We start from the raw sequence: 22,427 nt of genomic DNA, 5'->3' as shown, positions 1-22,427 counted from the left end.
TGTATATCTATACATATATACATATATATATACATGTGTATACACCACGTCTTCTTTATCCATTCATTTGTCAATAGACATCTGGGCTCTTTCCATAGTTTGGCTATTGTGGACATTGGCAAATTCAAATTTAGAAATTCAGTTTGATTAAAGGCTTACCATGGGCCAACTTTGTATTAAGAATGGGGTATATCTATGAAGGGTGTTGGTGGACGTCTTGTCAAAGTGTGGGCCACAAAAAGGCTATGTTTGATTGTGGGGATGGGGTACAGTAATGGTCCAGAAAAGGAAGCCAGTATCTGATAAATACAGAGGAGGGGCCCCTTCCAACACCTGACTTGCTGAGGATGGTGCAGAAATCCCGACACACAGGAGTGATGGTGGGGGACAAAGACTCCATAAAACCATTGAGTGTGGACAGCTGGAGAGAAACTCCATGTGCATTGTAATTTCTTGTGAAATCCACACGCTGGCTCATGGCAAAGGACTGGTTACCTCTTGGACTCAGTGTTGGCTCCAGAAGTGGTCCAGTTGGGTAATGGAGAAGAAATGACCAATGGGGGTGAGCAGCAAGCAGGCCAACGGATTGGTTATATGTAGGGAGTTGGCAGAGATGGGGGGTCAAAAATCAAAGATAGTTCTGAGTTTCAGGGTTCTGTGGTCAGAGGAACAGTGAGTTCCTTCACAAAGGTGTAGAGGCCAGGAGGATGGACAAATGTGGGTCAGAGAGGGGATGTGTGTGAATACACATATTTACAGTGGCCACAGGAGGGCATGAAAGGGGTATGTAGTGGGCAGGTGAAGGAGGGTCAGGCCTGGGTTTTGATTGGAGACCTCCTCAGGGAGGTGGGGGCTGAACAGGGGAGTAAATCAAAGGACAGTTCATTGAAGAAAAAGGGTCAGAGCAGAAAAGGCATTCTGGAGGAGCTCAGAGTATAAAGGCTAAGAATGAACTTGGGATCCAGGCAAGTCTGGGTGTGACTGTGGCTCTGCCATTAGCTCAGTGTCCTGGGTTAAGTCCTTCCGCACTGAGACTGAGATCCTCAGTTTCCATGTGAAATCAAATAATGCAGGGAAATCACTTAGTATTTATGGTGCATAGAAATACAACAGTGTTAGCTGTCATTATTAGGGGGCCAAAGAAGGAAGAGGAAAAACTATGGAGACTGATAGATCAGGAAAGCATAGTGTCAGTTACATTGACAGAATGACTTTTGTGATTTAAAAAAGAAAAGAAAAGGAAAAAGCAGTAACTTTCAGAGATTTACAGGAATGGGTTCTTACCTACAGCTCTGCCCTGGAAAGTGACGTGAACTTGAACAAGACCTCTCTAAAACTCTTGTGTCCCTCCTAGTAATAATGAAGTGTTGGGCTGTTACTCTGACACTGGTCATCAGCAGAAGAGGGAATAATCCAGAATTTCCAACCAACACATTTCCATCGGGTACCTGGAAACTGACAATCTCAGCATGCTTTGGAGCTTCAGATGATCCCACTGCCTCTTCAGTCCCCCTGGTCTGCAAGGGTGGCCGGGTTGAGGCGCTTCCCCCCACGGCTTGGCTGCTGGTGCCAGCAGGAGTGTCTGGATGTCACCACCAGTGGTTGGAGTTGGGTCCCATGTATTTAAGAATCCCATGTATCCTCATTCCAATTAAATACATTATTAAAATTAAGAAGGGGAAAAAAACTCATCTCTTCATAGCAGCCTTATACCCACTGGATATTAGTTTTATGATTTGCTCAGCTGTTGGGTTCAAATCTTCCAAATGTTTTGGCTCCTGTACCAACGTCTATTTCAGGGAGGCTGTGCCCTGTCCTATCAAGTTCAAGCCAAAGACTCCACTGGGGACCAGACTGAACAACTTCTGGGACCCTCTCCATCCGTGTTATGGACAGTTTGCAAAGCTGGAGGCCGAGAAAATAACCCCGGAAGCACAGAATGAAATCAGATTTTAATTGAATGGCTGCAATGTACTAGTAAGGCTAGTTAAGCATATAATTAATTGTTGTAACTATAGCAACAGGATGAACTGGAACTATTAGGGAGGCACCAGGGGTTCAATGAGATACTCTTAAAAAGACAAGTGGTGGAGATTGCAGAAAATAATTCATTCTCCTCCAGTGGTTCTCCGGAGGGCCTTACACTCTTTAGCGACCCAAAATAAATCTATTTAATAATATTTTCTTAGATTCATGCAGCTTTTCATATCCCAAAGGGCCCCGAGGTGCTTCATAAGCCATGAACATAAATATAGATTTGGAATAATGTATTGGGCCAGATTTTCCTAGCGCTTAAACAACTCTCAGGTGGTTTGTTCTGCCCCTTTGGAAGCCCCATTACCTTCAGGATACATGGAAGCAGTAATTTACTAAGTGGCATCACCATAGGCCTGGGGCCTGAAGCTCCAGCAGAGTGTCAACTCAGGTAGGTGAAGGGGCGGGGGGAGGGGGTGTTTCCAGAGATAGTACTTGTATTTATTCATACCCTACCTCATTCCAAAAAGGCTTCAGGGAGGCTTACTAAATACACAGAGTACATCAGGGTAAAATAAACACATGAGGCACTCTAAAGCAGGGGCAGATAATAGAAACAACCAGATCTTTAGAAATGTTTGTACAGGAAATGCATACAGCAGTCTCTACAAAGTGGGCAAAATTGCTGCCGTTCCTCCGACTGGCCAAAACGAAGAGGAAAACAGAATCCAGTGCTCGAAATAGACACTCGGGGCTGAGGCCTCACAGAGATCTTCCCCTTATCCTTTAGACTCTACTCTTTGGAGTAGAGACTCTCCAGCCCCTCTGTGCTGGAAGGGAGTGAAAGGGGGGTGGGCTTGTAAATGTGCACTTCCATCAAAGGAACCACTTCTTCCTCCACTCCGCTGACAACTCTTGACTGGTTGTCGAACTTTGTTCCAGGCATCCACCCTTATAGGGAAGAATAATTCAGCTTTTGATGCTTCCTGGCATTCTGGCTTGATCTGTAGTTTAAAAATATAGTCCTTAAAGCAGAGGTGGCAAGCTGGTGGCCCACAGGACAGATGTAACCCATCATGTTTTGTCTTGACCGTTGAGGAGCTTGGCTTTCAAATCCAGACTTTGAGCTTCTCCTGAGGAATTGGAAGACCGGCACCATGGGTCCCCCATTGCATTGTTACTGACCTCCTTGCAGGGGACAGTATTCTCCAGTGTGCAGCAGTCCCCACCATGCACCATGACATTCAGCTTGCATCATAAGCTTATGTCATAGAAGCATCTCTGTTGTGTTACCTGCCTAGTTTCTATAGGCAATTAAGTGTTAAATCCCCGATCTGGAGTCTTGTCCCCTAACTGCTCCTACTGTTTATCATTGTGCAATCTAGAAGAAGTATGAGACAGCTGAAGGATTTAACCTTGGCTATTTCCTGCCACTGCTCTTCAAGTGTCTTCCATCGGGACACGTCACCCTAGCCTCTCAGGTAGGTTGGGTAACCCCCATGTCTTCTGTGGTTATCTAAACCTCACTCACCCTCCAGGCTCAGCTCAGAACTCCTCCCTAAAGCTTTCTCCACGTCTTCTAGTTCATTGATTCTCTCGAGTGGACTTTCCACGGGGTTGAGAATTGTTTTCTAAAGCTTCAAGCTTCCCAGTGTACTTTCTTCAAAGTGATCTGCCAGTGAATGTGTCTCTGTCTTGCTGCTTCTCCTCCCTCCCTGTCCATAGTCACCTCCCACTTTACAGGAGAAAGGCCATCTCAAATCCTACAATACAGCATGGATTCAGGATGTACAAGGAGGTGCTCTGAGGCATGGAGCCAGGTGAACTTTGAACCCTGGTGTTGGGAAAGCGAATGTCTAGGTAACACATCCTTGCTTCCAGCCGTATTAAAGAAGATCTCACTGGGGAGAGAGCTGGTAGATCATTCAAATAGTTTTCGAGGATGGATTATGATGAGATCTTTGGCATCTTTCTCAGATGGCATTGTTAAAAATAAGCTACATTGCTATTATAGTATTCCTTTTGTTCCTGTCCATTTATGTAAATGACATTTATTCAGTATATACGTTTATCAAAATAAAAAATAGAAATACGACTGATGTCAAATCCTATCTTATTCTAGGAATATATAATGATCACCCACAGATACATGAACAAATTGAAAAAACCTCATGTATCTCATTAAATATACATCTCCAATAAAATTTTATGAGGGATATTCTATCAATTATGTATTCTCAATAACTGTAATGATGAGCCAACCCAGAAAAAATAAAGTTCTGTCAGGTTAGTGGAAAACAGATATGTGTCAGGGAGAAAAAGGAATATAAAATTTCCATCTGTTAAAGAGAAACTTGTTTGTGTTTGGTTTCTTTTTTGGAGCTTGTTTGTATTTTGAAAATGGCTATTAGAAATATCCAGTCACCGTGGTACTTAGATTCCTTTGGATATACTTAAAATGAAAATACAGTTTTATTTTGTAAAGTCAATATTTACAATATAGTGAAATAAATATTCTTTATAACTCTTTAGGTTTATAATGACACATTTTAGAAGTCAAATTATAAATGTGCCATTGAATATGTAGCTTTTCAGAGTTCTTTGTAGAGAGTTTCCAAACAAAAAGATTTAAAGACCATTGTTTCAGTAATTATTGTTTCTTCCAGTAATTGGATTTTTCATCCTAGTGTTATGCACTTTGTGTCTTTGATTTATTATTTTATGGCTTTATCTCTGGCTTGCACAGTTAGTAAGACCCATAGAATTCTGTGAATCACCAATTAACCATTGTTTATCAAGCATCTGCTCTATGTTTAAAATAGTAGAATATGCAAAAATACAGCACATAATTTTTCCCACTGAAGAACATAATTTTATTTACTAGTGAAGATGACAAGAGCAAAGTGTCAGTAAAAACAATATTTAAAAGATAGGTCAATATCTCATGTTTGGAGGTCATTTCTCCAATATATCAACAAGTCAGAGCATAACCAAAACCACAAACAAACAGAAGACCCTTAGTAAATTAAAAAGAAAAAAATATTCTGACCAGATCAGACTGAAAATACTGTATAGATGAAAACCCATAGGAGTAAACCAACAACAAAAGTCAAGGTTCTACTCAGAGCGTATTTACTCATACTTTTAAAACGATACTAATGAATTGATCCTTGCGGTCAGAATTAAGACAATATCAGAAATGGAGAATTGTAAAGGCAACAAGAAATTAACACCTTCTATCTGTAGGGAGTGTGAAGTGTCTTCTTAAGGGTGGGGAGGAGATGAAGAGAGAAAGGAATTGGAAGGCATAGCATTTTGGGCTGTATAATGTAAGGCTATCTGCACATTAGCATCACTTAGAGCAGAACAAAATAATTAGCATTAGCAGTCATCAAAATACATTCACAAGATTTTGTGTACTCTGCTTACTAAGGCAGAAAAGTATGAGATGATTCTAGAAAGATTTCCCTCACAATGTTTTGCAAGTTGAAATTAAAATTGAGATTAAAGATATAGGTTCCAACTAGAAAATTCTAGTAAAGGAACTCCTCACTCTCACGGGATCAGAAGGCTTATTTCCCCTGTAATTCCAAGGTAAACAATGGGGTTTGGGATAATGGTTTTCCAGAACTACGAATTACATGGCCCAGGTCAACCAGAGCATTCAGCTCTCAAGTGAGCCAAAATGAATTTCTTCCATGCTGTCTTGCAATGTGTCTGGAAAGCCTACTTTGAAAGCACCTCACTAAATACACAAGGGCTAAATAAAGAAACTGGGCTTGTTCTTGGCTGAACGAATAGGCTGTATAGACCACGTCCTCGTGGAGTGGCCCACATACAAGTTTCCAAACTCAGAGCTGATCTGCAGGAAGATTGTGGCTTGACTTTTGTGAGAGATGAGTTCACTGTCCTTGAGCAATCACCCAGGGGCAGACAGGTCATTTAGTGCAAGTTTGTCAAGACTGAAGGGATTTTCCAGAAAGGCTAGCAGGTAGGGAGATAAGCATCTCTGCAATTAAAAGGAAAGTGATATGGGCTATGAAAATGCAATGTACAAATAAAGTTAGTAAAAATCATATGTGATCATAAACACTTGGACATCCTGATGTGTAGCCTTTATTAGTCTGGTTTTTCTTCTTCTTTATCTGTATAGTATCTATGTGGACGTGGGGGTAGAATGGGTATCATAACTTTCTTTTATCAATTTAGCAATGCATTGTGGACATTCTTTCTTGCCATTAAATACTCTTCTATATCGTGGTTTTGAATGGCTTTATAGCATCCCAATGTAATTATGTATCAGAACTTGTTTGACCAACCCCCTTTTATTAACACTTGGCTGTGTTTTTTTTTTTTTTTTAAAACGCCTGTGAGTGGGGGGAGGGGCAGAGGGAGAGGGAAAGAATCACAAGCAGACAAGAGAATCTTTATTTATTTTTAAATATTTTATTTATTTGAGAGAGAGTGGGGGAGGGGTGGAGGGAGAGGGAGAGAGAGAATCCCAAGCAGACTCCCCGCTGAGTGTGGAGCCCAACTCAGGGCTTGACCTCATGACCCTGAGATCATGACCTGAGCCGAAATCAAGAGTCCATTGTTTAACCGACTGAGACACCCAGGCGCCCCTTGGTTATTTTCCTTTTAATTGTTTTGATGTTATTGCTGTGACAACTCAGTGGTAAAGGATTTGTGCTAATGAATAAGAGGGAGTTTTATTCTTGCTCCTGCTCATGTTTTTCCAGACGTTTGCAGTAGGCAGGCTGCCTTCCATAATTATTTGTGGGTTGGAGTTTCTTATTCTGGTGATCCCCAAAGGATGGCCAGTCCCGCCCTGTCTCTTCTGTTACAGTTAGAGGGAAAGAGAACTTGAGGGGATTTAAGAAATGAGAATGGAGAGAACCCCCGTTCTTTTTAAGGAACTGAACTGGTAGCAGCTTTGTGTGATTTCGAAAGTCACGTCATCTAGGAGGTCAAGAACTTTAACAGGGTGGTTTGACAATCCTAGAGGTAAAGGCTGAAATAAGAAAAAAAAATAATGAAATTGGAAACAAGAGATAAAGAAACTGGATGCTAGGCTTCCGGAGGGGGAGGTTATTACCCCTTCACTCCGTGCCAGAAAGGATGCCCAAGAAGGTCCCTATATAGACGCCAAAGGAGGACTTCATGTTCTCGAGCAGGAACATCCCAGGACCAATGGCGAGTGTTGGGGGAGGAGGCTGGGGTAGAAAAGGACTGGGAAGCTTTGTGATGCTTGTAACATTGGTCACAGGAGGGCTACATCACCAGAGACACTCCCCCAGGTGTTAAGTATGAACGATTCTCAGAGGCAGGGCAGAGAGGGCTCTGTAATGTGCTACTCCTGAGTTTTCAGTGGTATCATCAAATCTTTGCACCCAATACTCACACATTATGCTACTGTGCCTGGGAAGAGATGGTTGGTTTCCAACTTCATTTTTTTTTAAAGATTTTATTTATTTATTTGTCAGAGAGCGAGCACAAATAGGGTGAGTGGCAGACAGAGGGAGAGGGAGAAGCAGGCTCCCTGCCGAGCAAGGAGCCCAACTCAGGGCTCGATCCCAGGACCCTGGGATCATGACCTGAGCTGAAGGCAGACGCTTAACCGACTGAGCCACCCAGGCGCCCCTCCAACTTCATTTATATACATGCTGCAAGAACATGCCAAGCTCTCTGGAATGGGAACAGTAGCAGATTGGTGAGGGAGAGGCCAGACTTTTTGGGAAAATTTGTGCCCCACACTAGTCCATGCAGTAGCAATGTTGGTAAATGTTTAACACTGGCCCCCAAACAAAAATACTGATTTGAAGCATATGCTCATTTCCATGGTGCAGATACTCTCACTGTGGCCAATTTCAAGCAAACAACATGATGGTGTGAATATGGAATTGGGGAAATTTGCACACAATTGACCTTTAGTAGCTGGTGTGAGTTCTCTCTAGCTCACACTGATATGGAGTGGGTGAGGATTTGAAACATGTCAAGATTCCTTGCTTTGCCACCAGTGCCTGACACATCTCCCTGCTGCCCCTTCAGCACCCCTCCAGCCACACCTGACCATTCTTGTTGCAAAGCCTTTGTCAGGGATGCCCACTTTGGTCTCATTTCTCAAGCTCAACAGTAGCAGAGAGCCCTAATTTCCGTTCCGCATTGCTCCCAGCATGCAAGGGACTTTCCTAGCCCCCAGGGAACCAGGCCAGCACAGAACACTGTGTTGTAACACCCTCTGGCCACTCCTCATCGTCTCGCATTGTCTAAAAGGGAAATTGAAACTTCATGTCCCTTAAAACCTGCCATCTCATTTCTGCAAGACCATCTGTAGCTGAACCTACCTGCTTCTATTCTCAAGTTATTTTAAGGTCACGTACCCCTAGCTTCTGCTCTTTAGATGCCTTTATTCTCTTTCCATGATTAATTGTCTACCTGATTATCTTCCAAGGGCCAGCTGTCTTTTTTGGATATCTCTTCTATCTCTTCCAGGATAAAATTAAAACTCCACATCTCCCATAGCTCTCATAGCCCTGTGGAGCTACCTTGCCCCTTGGATGTGAAACATGGGATTTTGATTATTTGCTCATAAGCTGGTTTCCATTCCCAAGCTATGAGTTCCTAGAAGGCAGAGCTCAATCACCTCTCTTTAGCCCTTAGCCAGAGTCTGGCATGCCGTCAGCCTTCTGTACATATTTGTCAAAGGCTTAAGTAAATCAATGACTGAACCAAATGCTAGAGTCGTACACCAGGATGTTGGTAAGAACTTTTGGCCCCAGGTGACTGAAGATATCATTCAAAATGGTTTAAATAATCATGGTACCTATTATTGGCAAAAAAAAACAAAACAAAACAAAAAACAAAACAGGTCAGAAGTAGAGCAGTTCTAGGGGTGGATTCATTCAGCATCTCGGCAATATTCTCAAGGAGACAGGTTTGTTCTGTCTTCCTTCTCTGCTCTCCTCTGCCTGTTGATTTCTGTGAAAAGGTAGCAAGAGAGCTATCAATGTAAGGAAGCATGAAGTTTGCAGCAACTCCAGGTATTATATCCATATATACCAATGTTCAAAGGTTAGGAGAGACTCTCCTATGTGTCTACATATTGCAAATGTCTTTTTGTCTTATCCCTATGGTTTTCTCTCCTAATAGACTCTCCTATTTCAAAGGAAATTCTCCAGAAGCCTTTTCCTTTTCCCCTTGAGCAGATTTCCCTTCATGTGGTAAGGGAATGGAAATACACTGGTTGACCTGGACTAATTAAAAAGTTCTCCTGAAGTTCACGGCCCTCCAGCAGACAATACCAGGGTTCTAGAGGTGGCGTGGGGATGGCCATCTGATACACAACCAATGGTTGTCACACATACAGTCAACAGAGGTAGGTATTAACCTACTGTCCATGTGACCAAGCTGTGTTCATCTCACTATATGAGGATGGTTCAACAGAAATCCCTTGATGTAATTCATGACACTAACTAATTGTAAGAGAAAATAATAAATAACCATCTTAATAGATTCAGCAAAAGCATGTGATAAAATGTAATACTTATTCATAATTTTTAAAAGGATTTAGTAAATTTGATAAAAGGAACATGCAAAAACCTAGAGCAAATGTGTTTAATAATGAAACCTATAGATATCAGAAAAATGTGCCCAGAATTATTGTTTTTATGCAAAATTGTTCTATAGATCATAGTCTCCCTTCGGCTCAGGTCATGATCCCAGGGTCCTGGGATCGAGCCCTGCATCGGGCTCCTTGCTCAGCAGAAAGCCTGCTTCTCCCTCTCCCACTCCCCCTGCTTGTGTTCCCTCTCTCGCTGTCTCTTTCTGTCAAATAAATAAATAAAATCCTAAAAAAAAGAAAAAAAAGAAAAGAAATACGTGGTATGAATTTGAAAGAAAAAAACTCCCAAAGATATTACTTATAATATTATTATTATAAAATATCAGATTATATGAAAATTGACAAGCTGATTCTAAAACATAGAGGAGAAAAAGGCCAACAGATAATAGCTCTTTTTGAAGGCAGTTTTGAAGAGAACTAGGGCACAGAGATCATGTTTGACCAGAAATCGAGATTTATGTTGAAACTACAGTAATTTGGCCAGTGCGATATTGGCCCAAGGCCAGATACATAGACCCAATGAAACAATGCAATTACCCCAGAAACAATGAATGCTCATGCAGAAACTTGATGTACAAGAAGGTTGAATTGCAGATCACCTTCAGAAGAATGGTCCCTTAGCAAGTTGTTTTGATAATTTACTATGGAAAAAAAATAAAATGTATCTTTACTTCACACCATATAGAAAAATGAACTCAAAGGAGAATAAAGACATAAGATATGAAAATAAAAACTTTTATTCTTTTATAAAAACATGTACAAAAATATCTTTGTGATCTGTGGTAGGGCAGGAATTTTTTTTCAAAGATACAAAGAGAACAGATAGAGATTGATAAATTCAACTTCTAATTGACTGAAATTTTTAAGTCTGTGTTTTAAACACAGTAGAGAAAAAATTGGTTGGGGGGAGAAAACCATAGGGAGAAGACAAAAAGACATTTGCAATATGTAGACACATGTTATATAAAGAACATTTAAAATTGATGATAAGAAGACAAGTAATGAAGAACATTTAAAATTGATGATAAGAAGACAAGTAATTCCGGGGCTCAATTGGTTAAGCCTCCAACTCTTGGTTTTAACTCAGGTTGTGATCCAGTGATTGTGAGATTGAGCCCCCATATGGGGCTCCATGCTCAGTGTGGAGTCTGCTTAAGATCCTCTCTCCCTCTCCTGCTGCCCCTCCCACTTGTGCTCTCTCTCTAAAGTAAATAAATCTTAAAAAAAAGAAGAAGAAGACAAATAATTCCATTTAGGAAATAGGGGAATGATATAAAGAGGGAATTTGTAGAAGAAAATACCCGAATAGCCCACAAGGAGGACATAAAAAACACTCAACCCTGTTCTAATCAGGAAATGCACAATTAAAAGACTGTGAGATACCATTTCACACTCTTCAGGTTGGCAAACACTGAAAACTTTGAAACTACTAAGTGTTGGTGAGGCTATGGAGAAACAGGGAGTCATACTTTTCATGTAGAAAGAAAAACTTGTACGACTACTTTGGATAGCAATTTAGCCATCTTTAGCAAAGACGAACGTGAGCATACTCTGTGACCCAGCGATTCCATTTCTAGGGATAGATGCTAGAGAAAATCCCACATAGATGCCCAAGGAGACACATAGAATGTGCAAGAATACATCCAGTCAGAGAATGATAGAAGAATGCTCTGCAAGAATGTACACATCAGCTTCGTGTGTAAGAGTAAAAGAATAGAAACAAGTATTAACAAGAGGACGGTGAATTAAACCAAAGTATATTTGTGTAGCGGAATCCCATATACAACGGTGACAATAAGTGAACGGGAACAGTCTGCGTCAACACGGGTAATTCTTGTAAGCTGCTGACTGAAAAGAGTTTCAGGAGAACATACTGTGAGCCAAGTCATCGATACACTTTTTATGTGATGTTTAGTTGTGTAACAATTATACTCAGCATTGCTTAGGTACACAGACTAGCAGATAAACGTATAAGGACATGTGTAGATGTGGAAGATATGATGGGCATGCCCAAAGGGAATGGGATGGGGTAAACAGACTGCTTCAAGTTCAACTTTTGGAGCTGGGAGATGGATACTCTTGAATTTATTGTATTATTTTCTCCAATAGTTTTGTACGTCAGAAATGTTTCACAATAGATTTTTCCAAAATCAAAAGGAAGAGGCAGCTCTCTCGTGACCATTAGGGAGACTGGAGAGTTGATGGCCACCCTTTCTGTCCTACATACCATCTGGAAGCTGACAGAGTGTGTCTTCCTATGACTTGAGAAGAAAGTACCATTCTAATGTTCTGTGCTATATGGAGTATCGCCCACAGATCCAAAGGAAGGTTGATCTCAATGTTCAAAAATTAATTTGAGCTACGTGCTTTAGAGCAAGTTACAAGTTAATCAAATGCTTCTGGAAAAATCTGAAATGCCCTTCAGAGGAGGATTCTCTCTGTGTGTCACCAGTCACTGTGTTCTGCCCCGAGATATTAGGAAATGCAGGCCAAAGCCGTCTCACAGGTCATTGCCAATTGTTACCCAGTAAGTGTGGTTCCTCCCTTTATTTCTTAACTGTTCAGAATCACCTGGTGGTGCTTAATTGTGGAGCATGAGTTTGCTTGTTTTGATCCTACCTGGTCTTTGCTATTCAACTCAAATTAGTGGTCTTGGAAGATGAGAGGCGTTTAGCTGGGGAGAACCAAGGGCTGCCCTTGAGAGGCCAGACCCCAACAAATCCCTCAACCTCTCCATGCTGTTTGTGGGTGGTTGTGAAAGGGTGGCTTTGGGATTAGCCTGGGGCTGTGGGTAAGTGAGCCCTAGATTTATCCTTTCTGAGAAGAGCCGCTCAGCCAGCCTGGTGGGGATGACAGCCCCCAGATGTGTGGGGTTGAAGATGGACTGCCATTTATTATTGGTGAGATCTGGGCTGAGTCATATAATCTCCCCGAGCCTCTGATTCCTCACCTGAAAAATAATGTGTTTTGAAGCATAAATTAAATAATATCTGATAGGGGCACCTGGGTGTCTCAGTCGATTAAGCGCCTGCCTTTGGCTCAGGTCATGATCCCAGGGTCCTGGGATCGAGCGCCATGTTGGGCTCCCTGCTCAGCAGGGAGTCTGCTTCTCCTTCTCCCCCTCCTGCTCATGCTCTCTCTCCCAAATAAATAAATAAAATCTAATAAATAAATAAATAAACAAATAAATAAATAAATAGTATCTGATATATCCAGTGCACAGGAGAGATCACCAGCCAGATGAAGACTTTACCAGGCCCGCCAAAACTGAATCTCCTCCGAGAATGCAAAAATGATCCTTTATAATTCAGTCCTTAAGGTGTGAGTATAAATGAACTTTTAGGTTTGCTTAAACATCTCAGGCAAATGAAGGACAACCTGTGAGCAAGAGGCTTCAAATGCAGCACTGTTTTACTAAGTATGGTGTGTTGGTGGTGTTAAGTGGTGCAGGTTTTTTTTTTAAGATTTTTTTTTTTCTCATTAAACTTTTGTTTTAATGGGTCTCAAAATTCTGTGACAGATTTTTGGTCAAGTTGTTTCCATTAAAAAGTACTGATTTTAAAAATTAATAACTTAAAACTGCCACACACACACAAAACATGGTCCACAAAACATTCTCCTTTCCTTTTGAAGGTTTTACGATGCATTGTTATCATTAACCAGTCTTTTTCTATTAAACTTAAATGGCCAATTGACACAAACAGTTCTGAGACCGTTCTTCCACCACTGATTAAGCCTGGGGTGGCAGGTATTGGGGATAATATTCATTTAGCCTTCTGAGCTTTCTGGGCAGACTTGGTGACCTTGCCAGCTCCAGCTGCCTTCTTGTCCACTTCTTTGATGACACCCACAGCAACCGTCTGTCTCATGTCACGAACAGCAAAACGGCCCAGAGGAGGATAGTCAGAGAAGCTCTCAACACACATAGGCTTGCCAGGAACCATATCAACAATGGCAGCATCACCAGATTTCAAGAACTTGGGACCATCTTCCAGCTTTTTTCCAGATCGACGATCTATTTTCTCCTTCAGCTCAGCAAACTTGCAAGCAATGTGAGCCTTGTGACAATCCAGCACAGGTGCATATCCAGCACTGATTTGGCCTGGATGGTTCAGGATAATCACCTGAGCCGTGAAGCCAGCTGCTTCCATTGGTGGGTCATTTTTGCTGTCACCAGCCACATTGCCACGACGAACATCTTTGACAGATACGTTCTTGACATTGAAGCCCACATTGTCCCCAGGAAGAGCCTCACTCAAAGCTTCATGGTGCATTTCAACAGACTTTACTTCAGTTGTAACATTGACTGGAGCAAAGGTGACCAGACCACCATCCCAGGTTTAAGAACACCAGTCTCGACTCGGCCCACAGGGACAGTACCAATACCACCAATTTTCTAGACGTCCTGGAGAGGCAGACGCAAGGGCTTGTCAGTTGGACGAGTTGGTGGCAGGATGCAATTCAGAGCTTCAAGCAGTGTGGTTCCACTGGCATTCCCATCTTTACGGGTTACTTTCCATCCCTTGAACCAAGGCATGTTAGCACTTGGCTCCAGCATGTTGTCACCGTTCCAACCAGAAACTGGCACAAATGCTACTGTGTCGGGGTTGTAGCCAATTTTCTTAATGTAGATACTGACTTCCTTAACGATTTCCTCGTATCTCTTCTGGCTGTAGGGTGGCTCAGTGGAATCCATCTTGTTAACACCAACAATTCGTTGTTTTACACCCAGTGTGTAAGCCAGAAGGGCATGCTCACGGGTCTGCCCATTCTTGGAGATACCGGCTTCAAATTCACCAACACCAGCAGCAACAATCAGGACAGCACAGTCAGCCTGAGATGTGCCTGTAATCATGTTTTTGATAAAGTCTCTGTGTCCTGGGGCATCAATGATGGTCACGTAATACTTGCTGGTCTCGAATTTCCACAGGGAGATATCAATGGTGATACCACGTTCACGTTCAGCTTTCAGTTTATCCAAGACCCAGGCATACTTGAAGGAGCCCTTTCCCACCTCAGCAGCCTCCTTCTCAAATTTTTCAATAGTTCTTTTGTCGATCCCACCACATTTGTAGATCAGATGACCAGTAATGATAGACTTGCCCAAATCTACGTGTCCAATGACGACGATGTTGATGTGAGTCTTTTCCTTTCCCATTTTGGTTTAGGTTGAGCGGTGGTTTTCACGACACCTGTGTTCTGGCGGCAAACCCGTTGCGAAAAACTTTTTTAAGATTTTTAATTTATTTATTTTAGAGAGAGCGAGAGAATGCATGCCACGTGCATGGATGGGGGAAGGGCAGAGGGAGAGGATCTCAAGCAGATTGCCCACTGAGTGTGGAACCCCATGTGGGGCTCGATCTCATGACCCTGAGATCGTGACCTGAACCAAAATCAAGAGTGGGACACTTAACTGACTGAGCCACCCAGGTGCCCCACGTGGTGCAGTTTTATAAGCCAAATTTTATGACAGCATTTGCATGGAACGCATCTTTATAGTCGCCTTCTGGTGCAGAATGTATGCGAAGCATGTAACCTGGCGCACAGTCAGTGCTCAATAGGCAGAGGCTACTGTTATGAGTGCTATTTTCTTTAATCAGTACTGCTTCTCGTGGGTGGCCTGCCACACCAGAGATATTGGAGTTTTGCATTGGTGCCTGGGGAATCAAAGACATTGGGTTGTGGGAGGAAGGGGAGGAAGTCAGGCAAGGATGCACCTGTTCTTGCCGATTCCCCAAGATTTGAGAGGAATAAAACTGGTCACCTTCTCATGAAAAAGTGAATGTGATGAAAGAGGAAAGTCTGGATTGCACCGTAGGAGACTGTGGTGTAAATGGATCTGGCATGCGATAACTCAGACACGCTGGTAGGATTTTCTGTCCTTGGCTCTCCTGGGAGGAATTGGTGAGGTCTTTAAGGTGCATTGCTATGTCTCACATGCGTACCTGGATGTCCCAAACAGCCTCAGGCCTCTGCGTTGTGTTTGCTTATACTGTGTCATGTTAATAAGGGTATTGGTTGCCTTCACTTCATCCACAGAGTCACAGCCTCCTGACGGATGATTTCATCACTGTGCACTCCACGTTTTCAGCACAGAATGCTCCTGCTCTCTTTTATTTCCTGGACCCAGTGAAAGATGACTCAGGCAGAAAGAAATTTCACTTTGGACAGCATTAGGCTGTGCTTCTGGGCTTTGCCCAACAGAAGAGAACAATGAGTTCTTGGCTTCTCAACGATGGCATTTACCTGCATCATTCCCTATAAAAGGAGGCTGGGCTCTGCGAAATGGGTGGGCTGATGTCATAATACCTGTAGGACCAGCTTCTCTACTGTGAGTCTACATAGTGCCTGGTAGACAGAGGAAGGGAATTTGAATTCAATAACCAATCTATCAAACTTTCATTCTAATTATTTTTGTCTGGTGGTAAATTTCTGAGATCCAGAAACCTGCTGTGTGTGTACTTTCTTCTTTGAGAAAGGTAGGAGCTTACACTGATGTAAAAAAAGAGTGAATGATATCTTCCCCATTTATATTTATATTGCAGAATTTATCTTCTGATGCACAAAAATGTATTTGGGGAATTAAGGGCAAGATTCTTTATTATATTTTAGCAAGATGATCTAAGATGATGGAACTTTCTTTAGTCCTTAATGGAGGATCACCAATCTTATTCGAGGGAGGGACTACTTTTCTTAAAATGTCTATGGAGTAGGGAGCTAGCTCAACAGGAATGAAGAAATAGGAAGGAGAAGGGATGTATTAGTGATTTCTGGGTACTGGGCAGACCCAACTGCTGCAGCCTGCTGACCCATGGAGGGGTCTGAATCCAAAAGGTCAAGATTTTTGTCCAACTGTGGCCCAGCTGCTTAAGAATAGAGGACCAAGGGGCACTTGGGTGGCTCGGTCAGTTAAGTGTCTGCCTTTGACTTAGGTCACGATCTCAGGGTCCTGGGATCGAGCCCCGAATTGGGCTCCCTACTCAGTGGGAGAGCCTGATTCTCCCTCGCCTTCTGCCCCTCCCCCCACTAGTGCTCTTTCTCTCTCTCTCGCTCTATCTCAAATAAATAAATAAAAGATCTTAAAAAAAAAAAAGAAAAAGAATGAGGACTAAAATTTGGTATATGACCAGTCCTCTTCTTCAAAGACTGTATGATTTTCATTTTGTCTCTAATAGATTTGCTGAAAGAAAATCCCTTGAAAATCTTAACTGAAACAATGCTTTTTATAATGGCAATGCTCCCTGAGTCAGCCAAGTTTGGGGTCTGATTGTAGGCTTCACCAGGCTCCCAGGGACTCCCCAACCCACGCCTCTCTGTTTCTTCGTAGCTACCTCTGTCTGGCCCCAGGTGTGGAGTGTACCCTGGACACAGAGCTGAGCTCTGGAGGTGAGGTCATGTGCCAATCCAGAACCCTTAACCCCAATAACCTCTGCTTTCCCCCCACCTCCTCTGGGCGGGTTTCTGAGTTTCTGTAGAGCTAGAAAGCTGCCACTCAGAATTATTCTGGTGATGTCATCTATCTCCCATTCATTACATGTGATGAAGCAACGAGGAGCGCTGGAGTCAGCTCTTAGCCAAACCCTAGGTAGCAGGAAAAGTCAGCGCATGGCCTCTATCATCAAAAGCTTGAGTTTGGTATCACATGTGCTTGAGAGAGAGGGAAAGAGTCTGTGGAACAGAGCATCCTATTATTTTACCTTTTGATGAGGCCTCTGTGGTACGTACAATATCGGGTATGTGGGATGGCAGGTGACAGCCTCTGAGTGTGTGTGTGTGTGTGTGTGTGTGTGTGTGTGTGTGTGTTAAATGTTGATCTGATTTCCTGTGCTTTTGCTTTATAGATAATTTCCTGATAAACATTTATGATGGGGAAAACAGTTCTTCAAAAAGTTACATATAGAATTGCCATGTGACTCAGTACCTCTTCTCTTTGGTAAGACCCAGAAAAATTGAAAGCAGGGTCTCACACAGATATTTGTATCCCCATGTTCATAGTAGCATTATTCATAATGGGTAATTGTAGAAATAACCCAGATGCCCATCAGTGGGTGAATGGATAAACAGAATGTGGTATATACATATAATAGAATACTTTTTGGCCATAACATGGAATGAAGTACTGATACATGCTATTGCATGGATGAAACTGAAAACACGCTAAGTGAAGGATATCAGGCATAAAAGGTCATATATTGTATGATTCCATTTATATGAATTATCCAGAATAGGCTAATCTATAAAGACAGAAAATATTATTAATGGCTGCCAGGGGCTAGGTGGAGGGAGAAATGGGGAATGGCTGCTTAATGAGTATAGGGTCCCCTTCTGAGGTGATGAAAATGTTCCAGAACTAAATAGAAATGATTGTTGTACAACACTGCGAGTATCCTAAATGCCACTGCATTTTATATCTTAAAATAGTTAATTTTATATTATGTGAATTTTACCTCAATAAAAAACTATCTATGGGGGTATTTCAAGAGTCCAAGAGCAGAGCTTATAGAACAGGTCAGAAGAATGCATTGCTTAAATACTATAAATATACATGTTACAAACATATACAGGTATAGATATAAAAGTTCCAGTATGGGGACTTTTAACATATATTGGCCAGGTGTGGTGGTAAATTTTATGTGTCTAACTTGACATGGACCATAGGGTATACAGGTATTTGGTCAAACAGTATTCTGGGTATTTCTGTGAGAGTGTTTTGAACGAGACTGAAATTTAAATCAGTAGATTGAGTAAAGCATATTTCCTTCCTAATGTGGGTGGGCCTCATCCAGTTAGTTGAAAGTCTGAATATAACAAAAGGGCTGAATGTCCCCAGAGTTAGAGAAAATTCTTTCTGTCTGCATAGTGGCCTTGGCTTGCCTTCGAACTAGAACTACTAAATCTACTCTCCTGGATCTCTATCTTGCTGACTCACTACAGATCTTGGGACTTGTCAGCCTCCGTAACTGCGTAAGCCAATTCTTACAATAAATCTCTTTATATTTGTATCTATCTGTCATCTATCTAATCTTATCTATTCATTCATCCCATTGGTTCTCTTTCTCTGAAGAACCTTTATCCACCAGTTTACCAGGTTTCTGATACAATTATTTCTTTTCATATTTTCTTTCTGAGCTTCCTTTCTGTTTACCTTTTTGTCCTTTTTACATAATGCTGTGTTGTCTACATAACTTGACTTTGGATACTCTTACACTTAATGGCAAACAAAACTGCCTAATCCAACCTCAAATAAAAATTTTATCAGAAAAATAAAGGTAATAATTCCATTGTTTTTTTTTTTTACTGAAAGTTAATTTTACCAAGTGTGAAAATTTTACCAAAGTATGTGTTTCATTGTCTTTTTTTCTTCATAAGAAGAAAGGTTTTATTTAGTTGTGTCTTTTCTGGCGTGCCAGTTTTATAATGAGGTGTCCAGGTTCACCTGCAATAATACTGCCCATTGGCATGTTATGAAACAGTTTATGACCCTCATTAACTTTGATGGTTATAATTAAATGAAGCCATGAAATACATTCAGGGTCAGCCCTCTGGAGGGTTCCTGATTTCAGTTTCCATAGACACTCAGGAGATGATGAATGTAGCTAAGCCAGGGTCCAGGATACTATAACTTAAATATCTATTATCTGAAAATAAGTGTCTTTCCCTAAAGGAAAATAAATAAAAGTCCAGAAGCCAGTAAAAGTCGCTATGAAGAGACCACTGGGGCTTAGCACAGTGACTACCATGGCCAAAGCTTCAGAGAAGAGGTGGTGCTTCATCTAGGTGTGGGCCTCATTTAGTGGGGAAGGAAGGGTAAGAGGCATCTATTTAGCTCCTACAATGAGCCCTCATTGTTTGCCACAAAAGTCCTGTAAAGAATATAGCATTACCCCATTGTGGAGATGAGTAAAGCAATGCATCTGTCCTTGTAAACTCTGTGGCATAAAGCAGATGTCTCATCTATGAGGACCTAAGCTGTACATGCACCCGAGTCCTAGCTACTTGTGCATGATGCGGAGTGCAAGCCCACCAAGGGCTCTCTGTTGGACGGTGAGTAAGCATTACAGGAGTGTCTCATTGAATCTGTCCCTCCCAGAGTCTTACATCAGCATCCTATCATCTTATGTCTGATTCTAAGAAAGACAGTTCTGTTAAAAGAAGTGAGAAACAAAACCAGAAAGAGCTAAGTCACTGAGCCCTCCAGAAGACATTCGGTGAATAAGGAAACATTTTCAGAAGGGGCAATCACATGGCACCCAGGGGTGGGACTGGGAGATGGAGAAGTGGGTGCATTGTGTTGGCTTCATAGAAGCACCACCAGGCATCCCCTAGGGATGCTCAAGCAGGAGTGGGAAGTGGCAAATGTCTTTATTTGCCGACAAAGTCTCTCTGGAGCACAGAGGAGGTGCTTTCCAGAGATGCTGAGGATTCTGAGCAGAGAGGTCAAGGAAAGGGCAAGTTCAGGGCCTGCCTTAGTGGGTAGGGGCTGAGTCAGGTACCTGGTGCTACCATCAAGACCCTGATTTTACCTGGAATAGCCTGGAAAACACACAATAATGGGTAGAATGTTCTTTGTGAGATGTTCTCAACTCCATGGAAAGGAAGCACATTTGGATCCTAGTAAGTATGCTCATTAAGAACAGACAAATGGATCAATCATGTTGAACACAATCCAGAAAAGAACGAGTGAGTATTTGCAACTGTAGTATGTGGCAAAAGTGGCCTTTCAAACCAGAGTGTAATGAAAGATCACATGATGAGTAGTGTTGAGATAATTTGTTATCAAACCAAATTAATCAAATTAATTTGGGAAAAAGTAGTTAGTTCACTGTTTCACACCATTAAAACAAAATCAAATGTCTAAACAATTAAAATATCATAGAAGCATTAGAAGAAAAGTAGAATATATTTCTAACCTTGAGAAGTAGGAAAGAAATTATATAAGAAACAAAATGCAAAAGCAAAACAGAAAAAGATGGCTATACATAATCTTGTCATGGGCACATGTCAAACCCTCAAAATTGTCCCATTAAAGCCTTTTCCTTTGTTTGAAATAAGCAAAACTGTCACCTCTCTCTCATGGACAAGATGTCACCTCTTTATGCTCATGGACATGGGAGCTGAAAGACGGTTTTCATCCAAAACCTTCTCTCACCATCTAATCTCAAAATCCTTTTAGGCCCTAGTTGTGGTTTATGGACAACCACCACTGACATCCTCCATAATGATCTTGTTGTATCTCATTTTGGAATAGACTCATCTTGGGGCCTCAGCCAAAGCTAGGATTAAATAGCTTCACATTTTAACATCTTTGTGTGTGTGTGTGTGTGTGTGTGTGTGTGTGCATGCTCTTGCGCACTCACACATGTGCATGTCTGATGACACACTTCAAATTGATAGTAGCAGTAACTCCTGGAGAAGGGAAATGAATATAATGGTGAGTGGTCAAGAGGGACTTCAACTTTATCTGTGTTGTTTCAATTTTTATTGTGACAATATATTCATGTATTTCTTGTGTAATTAAAAATAAATGAAATTAAATACACCCTAGCCTGTGCCTTTTGAGTTTCTGTAACTTAATTTCCATCTGCCAATGAAAGAAATCTAAAACCTTTCATTTGGGTTAAGAGCCCAACTTAATGTGGTGCTCTGTTGGAAGAAAACCAAATTGGGGGACACTTTTCAGGGCTCTATTTTGCAGATTGCACTTATGGTCACAGCATCTGTCTATATGTACTCAGTGTGTTTTATACATTTGCCCTGGTACTTTGACTTCCTGGTCCCTGGCAGGGATAAATGGCAAAGCCAGCAATTTCCTCTCTTGCAAACACGAGAGAATACATAGATACCTGGTCCATTTCCAGCTGGAATCAAAGCCCAGTAGGTAGGTTATTTATTCCAACAGTGAAATTGAAATGGGTCTCTACTTGTCTTCCCCCAAAATAAACTGAATAACCATTCTTCCGGTGTTCAGACAGCATCCTGGGGATATTTTAGTAAAGTGGCAGTCATAAAATGAACAAGGTGATCAATCTTAATGTGTAATGTGACTTTGGCTGGAAGCACACAAGGCAATGCATGGCAGTTAAAGGCACAAGTCTCAGTGTTTCCCAGCCACCTTTCCTCTGGACAGTTTCTTCACACTGCTTTAATAATACCTTAAGAATACCTGTTTTGCATTTTATAAACACTTCATTGCCATTGGCACATTTAAATCTATCTAGTGCCCATAATTGTTGGTGCTAGGACCAGGAGAGAAGGAGCCATTTCTTCTCCCACTGAAAGTTCAGAATCTAGTTCAGGGAGTCAGACACTTAAGCCAACATAACAGCACAGAAAGTGCATTGAGAGAAAGAAACACAGGAGCTGTAGGAGAGCAGAGAAGAGCATCAGAGAGAGGTGGGTGAGTACCGGGCTGCTTTAGGAAGAGGAAATGGCAACGAGGAGGTGCCAAGGCATGTAATTACATCATGGGTTTTGAGGAACGTAAGTTATTAAGAGCAGGACATGAGCCTACTGAAAGGTATGACCACATGGATGGTCTTGTATGCTCATCCAAGGAGACTGAACCCAACCTGAGGGCAAGAAGAACATATGATGGATTCTTAGCAAAAGTGTGTGTGTCAGGGGATGGAGGGTGGGCTCAAATATAATTGCATTGCAGGGTGAGGAATCGATGGGAAGTAAGCAACATTAGAGGCTGAGAGACCAGTTAGGAAGCTATCTGAGGAGTCTGTAGGAATGAGGCTGCTCTAAGACAAAGATACCAGGAAAAGGAACAGTTGAATGAAATTGAGATAAGCTCAGGAAGCAGCCTCTATATACTTTGGTGATTTAC

General features: G+C 41.8%; 1 long non-coding RNA gene across 1 annotated transcript; it reads left to right on the top strand.

Moving 5' to 3' along the window:
- The first annotated feature begins 3,343 nt into the window (after positions 1-3,343).
- On the top strand, positions 3,344-15,813 carry LOC141370842 (uncharacterized). The gene is made up of 3 exons (XR_012375281.1): positions 3,344-3,455; positions 9,124-9,349; positions 15,635-15,813. It is a non-coding gene; the product is annotated as an uncharacterized lncRNA (long non-coding RNA).
- The last annotated feature ends 6,614 nt before the right edge of the window (positions 15,814-22,427 follow it).

This window comes from Callorhinus ursinus, unplaced genomic scaffold (assembly GCF_003265705.2).
Source record: "Callorhinus ursinus isolate GAN/ISIS: 27379988/994484 unplaced genomic scaffold, GSC_fseal_2.0 scaffold47, whole genome shotgun sequence".
Taxonomy (NCBI): Eukaryota; Metazoa; Chordata; class Mammalia; order Carnivora; family Otariidae; genus Callorhinus; species Callorhinus ursinus.
This window is presented reverse-complemented; position numbering and strand designations above follow the sequence as displayed.